Below are 5493 nucleotides of genomic sequence, written 5' to 3' on the forward strand. Positions count from 1 at the left end.
TTCATGACTGCATAAATTTCACTGATGCTGTGTGTTCCTCGCGGCCAGACCTAAGAGACTCCCTTCTGCCTGAGGCCGATGAAGTTCTATTCACAGACGGGAGCAGCTTCATGCAGGAAGGAAGGAGGTATGCTGGGGCAGTGGTCATAACTCTAACTGGCACCATCTGGTCACAGGCTCTTCCCCATAGGACTTCTGCTCAAAAGGCAGAACTCATCGCCCTCACTGAGGCACTAAGATGGGGAAAGGATAAGGCAGTCACAATATATACTGACAGCTGAAACACCTTTGCCACTACACATGTACATGGAGCCATCTGCAAGGAAAGAGGGCTTCTGACTTCAGCTGGGAAGGACATCAAGAACAAGGGGGAGATCTTAGCCTTACTTGAAGCCATATAGATGCCTAAGACTCTTGCTATTGTTCTTTGTAAAGGGCATCAAAAAGGGAATAGTCCTGAGGCTGAAGGAAACCAAAGAGCCAATGCAGAGACAAGAACAGTGGCCACAAAGCCAGGGGGACTCCAACCACATCTACCGACTTTTGTTCCTTACCCAGAACTGCCTCCGTCTCCAACCTATACGGTGGAAGAGAACATATATTTTCAGGATAATGGAGCTACTAGGAACCAACAGGGGTGGTAGACAATCCCAGATGGAAAAATCGGGCTCTCATGGCCCTTGGAAGGACTCTCCTCCACCAACTACACCAGACCACACACCTAGGGTGAACTAAGATGCTCCAAGCTTTAGACCCCTAATTCACTTGTTAAAAGGGAGAAGAACTGCAGAGGAGATTGCTTCACGATGCCTGGCTTGTGCCCAAATTAATCCAAAGAAGGGGAAGATAGAAGAACCTAGGCATAGGGAAAGAGAAACTTATCCGGGGGACCACTGGGAAGTAGATTTCACTGAGATAACTCCAACTGTGGGAAGCTACAAATATTTACTTGTTTTTATAGACACATTTTCAGAATGGGAAGAGGCCTTCCCTACCAGGAAAGAGACTGCCTTACTGGTTACTAAGAAAATACTACAAGAAATTCTCCCTCGATTTGGTCTCCCTGGAACTTTAGGGTTGGATGACGGGCCAGCTTCCATAGCAAAGGTATCACAACAATTGGCTAGCTACCTAAATTTGCAATGGAAACTCCACTGTGCCTACTGGCCCCAAAAGTTTGGGCCAGGTAGAGAGAATGAATCGAACCCTAAAAGAGACATTAATCAAGTTAGGATTAGAAACTGGTGGGACCCGGGTAGAACTTCTCCCCTTTGCTTTTCTCCAAGCCAGGTGTACTCCATATATTAATGGATTCACCCCATTTGAAATTTTCTTTGGAAAACCCCAACCTTTAGTACCTAGAATAGAAGATGAGAAAAAGGCAGAACTACATAACCTTGTCTTAAGTCTTTACAAGCCGTTCAAAGTGTACAGAAGGAGATTTAGTCCCGGGTTCGTGCTGCCCACTCAGCCCTAGGGGACGGACTTCCCCATCACTTTCAGCCTGGGGACTCTGTGTGGATCCGGAAGTTCACTTCCAAAGGACTAGAACCCAAATGGAAAGGACCCCTCACTGTCTACCTGATGATGCCCACTGCAGTTAAAGTAGACGACATCCTATCATGGATTCATCACTCCCACGTGAAGGCAGCACGAGAGTGGACAGCTCAGGAAGATGGGCCCTTAAGATTAAGATTCAAACATACATAAGTCTAACTAACCCTTTGTTTCTTCCTTTTTTCCTCTTTAACCCCAGGCATTCGACCAGCCACAGCCAGAACCAGAAGGAGCATTAATAACTATGTTAATGACAGTACACAAGGTCTTGAATAAGATCATCCCAGACATAGGACAAGATTGCTGGTTGTGCCTAAACCCAAAACCCCCTTATTATGTCGGGGTAGGAACTCCCCTAAACCTAACTGAGCTCAGCAGCGCACAAGGCTGCGAATGGGAAACACCCTTAGGAGACATATAAGAAAAAGGAACCTGCCTAATTTCAAAGAACTTTGTGCCTAAACCCAAAACCCCCTTATTATGTCGGGGTAGGAACTCCCCTAAACCTAACTGAGCTCAGCAGCGCACAAGGCTGCGAATGGGAAACTCCCCTTAGGAGACATATAAGAAAAAGGAAACTGCCTAATTTCAAAGAACTATTCCAAACTGTTAGCACAGTCACCTTACTTCAATAACTGTAATCGTGCTATCGAAGTACCTACCTCAGGGGGTAAATACTATAAGGTTCCAAATAATACTTGGCTAGCATGTGATAGTTCACTCACTGTGCTGCATCTGTTCTTTTCAACTCAAGTGAGACTAGTATTTGTATCCTGATCTTTGTACTCCCCCCAAGTGTTCCTTTACAATGGGCCAGATGGCAGGCCCATTCCACCAGGACAGTCTACAAAAATGGTCCGTACCAGTCTTAATACTCCTTCTTGTAGGACTCGGAATAGCAGGCTCTGCAGCTGTATGTACTACTGCTCTCATCAAGGGAGAAAATGAATTACGTGAAATTGGAATACAGAAAGATAAGGATATCAAAACCTTAAAAGACACCATCAGCAGGCTAGAACTTCAAGTCGATTCACTAGCAGAAGTAGTCCTCCAAAATACAAGAGGTTTAGATTTATTATTCTTAGAACAAGATGGATTATGTATGGCTCTAGGTGAAACCTGTTGCTTCTATGCCAATAACTCTGGATTAATTAGAGAAAGTTTACTGCTAGTACAGAGAAATTTAGATGCCAGGGGAAAACAAAGACTAGAATCAGATAACTGGTTTCATAGGATGTTCAATTGGTCACCATGGCTAACAATCCTTCTATCTGCTGTAGCTGGACCTTTAATCGTCCTCTTCCTCTTGTTAACTTTTGGCCCATGTTTCCTCAATTTCTTGTTTGCATATATAAGGAAGACAATCAATTCTATTAAACTTTTAGTATTACAAAATAGAGGCTATGAGCAAATTCCGCATGAAGAATCATTGATTTTTGCTAAGGCCAGTGGGGAATGTGCTGGCTAGAAAATTACTGTTTGGCTATCGCCCATGGGAACATAGGTTATCATCCATGGGAATATAACATTCTAACGATAAGCTTTCTGCTTCTGTACTCCCCACTTGCACAACCGACCTGTGGGTTGACAGTTAGTAAAAAGAAGAAAAATAGACTTGTGTGTTCAAACAGAATGAAGAATGGGGTTTAGAGCTTAAAAACCCTGTACCTCTGCATTTCAGAGCTGCTTAATTTGGGGTCTGCATATCCCTGGCTGAATAAAGAGTGTGTTTCCTATAACTCACTAGTTTCTGGTGGTCCGTGTGACTATTGGGGGCTGGTGGCTACAACACAGATGCTGTAAATGAATGGAGTTGGCCTTAAAACCTCATTTATTTGGATGAATTAGCTGTCCATTTAAATCAGGTGATAGTTACCCAAAGTTATCAAAAAATGCAACCAAAATATACATCACTTGAGCTGTTTACTAAGACTAGAAACTCACAGAAAAGTCTTTCCTGAGAAAAATGCAGCTAATGACTGACTATTTGGATTCTCCAAAGCAGGGGAGCAAATAAGGGTGGAGAGATTAAGTAGAATATATTGACGATAGCAAGAAGGGACCTCAGATGAGCAGGAATATAGAAAGAAACAAAACATATATAAAAGGCACATACATTAACTAAAAGGTAGACTATCTGGAACCATTTAGTATTTATTAATAATTTACTCTTTAGATGTTCTGCAAGTTATTCAAAAAGACTTGAAATAAAAGATCAAAGCACATATAGGCATATCACCAACCAGATAGTACAGAAATATAGTGGTAAAGGCCATGCTCCCCATATGGCTTTCTACTCTGCTGACCCCGCACACCGCCCGCGCCCACCATGGCCACCATTCAGCAGCTGGTAGGAAAGTAGCACTTGAGAGCAAAGGCTTTAATGAGAACATGAAGGAATTACTCTTCCATGGGTGCCATGGCCAAACCAGATTGTGTCATCACTTCTGACAGCAAAAACCGCTCCATAAAAACTGAAAGAAATTTGAAAACAAGGCGGTTTTCATGTAACCTGAGCAAGAAGTTTGAACAAATCATAGCTAATGGCAGAAAAACTCAGACTGTCTGCAAGTTATAAATGGTGCATTGATTCAACATTAGGAATGGGATGGGAAGGAAAGCACAGTAACAAGAAAATTGGAAGTTGGGAAATTAGTGGTAGAATGTGTTGTGAACAGTGTTACCTGTACTCAGGTCTATGAAACTGTAGAGTAAAAATTCCATCATCCTTCTGTACAGGAATTATTTGTGAGGGTAAACAGGCTCAGTTCAATGAGCAAATCTCTCCATGCTTTTTTCTTATTATTATTACTGTGTTCAATTATCTTTATCATAAATATTTTGTTACTGGAGTGGGGACCCTCTCCCAGCGCATTGTCCAGGTTCTTGATGTCTCAAACAAAGAACTGAGCAAAACACCAAAATACAATAGAAAGGAAAAGCTTTATTAGAAGGAAAAGTACACTTCCAGACGTGAAGCAGACCTGAGCAAGAGAAGCATGGCTCAAAAGGCCTGGTAACAAAGCCTTTGGGGTTTTTATCCCTAATTGCTGTGGGTGGTCACTTTTCTTAGAAGGGAGGGCTTCCTTGATTGACAACTAAGATCGGCAGGACTCAGTGATTCATCATTTGCTTTCTGTGCATGTTCCTTCCCAGAATTCAGTCTGTTATAATGATATTAATGAACTTCCAGGCATATGCATCATATTATAATAATGGTAACGAGGCTCAGGTGAGTTGAAGGTTGTTGGGGTCTTCATTGTGCAAGTGCGAGTGACTGACTTAAACTGGTAGCTAATTCTGCTTACTTGTTTCTTTGTGTGAGTTAAAAAATGGTGTCTGGCTTGCTTAATTCTGGGCGGGTTAGAGCAGACCCCTTCTAGGATAGGATGACCTCAGTGTTTTTGCAGGCAGACCCAAAACCCCCTAACTTTCCTGCCTCTTTTCTAAGAGCCATGAACCCCCTTATTATTAGTATGGATGCTGAGGGACTAGAGGTCTCTTCTTCCATATCTGCTCCCTACTGAGAAGGGTCATTGTCCCTGCCTATTGGGGTTTCATGGAGCTCTTTTCCTTTCTGTCTCAGTCAGGGTGGGGTCTTGGGTTTCCTGCTGAAGTGCCACCTCAGTCCCTAAACAAGGAAAAGAAGATACAAACTTGTTATTTAAATCATACATCTATTAATTTCTTTTACTGATTTTCCTATTAAGCGAGTAAAGGGAAATAGGCTTGGTTAATATATTTCTTAAAGAGAAAAAAAAGGCCTTTGACCTAAAGTCCCCTCCCCTCTTAGATGCTAAGGGCCTTGTCTGGCCTAACACTATTTCTGCTAACAATGGGCCTATGACCTTTATCAATAGCCAGAGGATCTGAGTCACTAGTTTCAGGCAATTATCAGGATTTGAGTGAGAGGGCCTTTTTCCCAAAGAAAGGAAG

The 5493-nt window shown here is 42.6% G+C and overlaps 1 pseudogene; it reads left to right on the top strand.

Moving 5' to 3' along the window:
• The first annotated feature begins 3870 nt into the window (after positions 1 to 3870).
• LOC105299602 lies at positions 3871 to 4272 on the top strand (annotated as a pseudogene).
• Positions 4273 to 5493: the final 1221 nt, after the last annotated feature.

The sequence above is a fragment of the Pteropus vampyrus genome, unplaced genomic scaffold (assembly GCF_000151845.1).
Source record: "Pteropus vampyrus isolate Shadow unplaced genomic scaffold, Pvam_2.0 Scaffold8, whole genome shotgun sequence".
Classification (NCBI taxonomy): domain Eukaryota; kingdom Metazoa; phylum Chordata; class Mammalia; order Chiroptera; family Pteropodidae; genus Pteropus; species Pteropus vampyrus.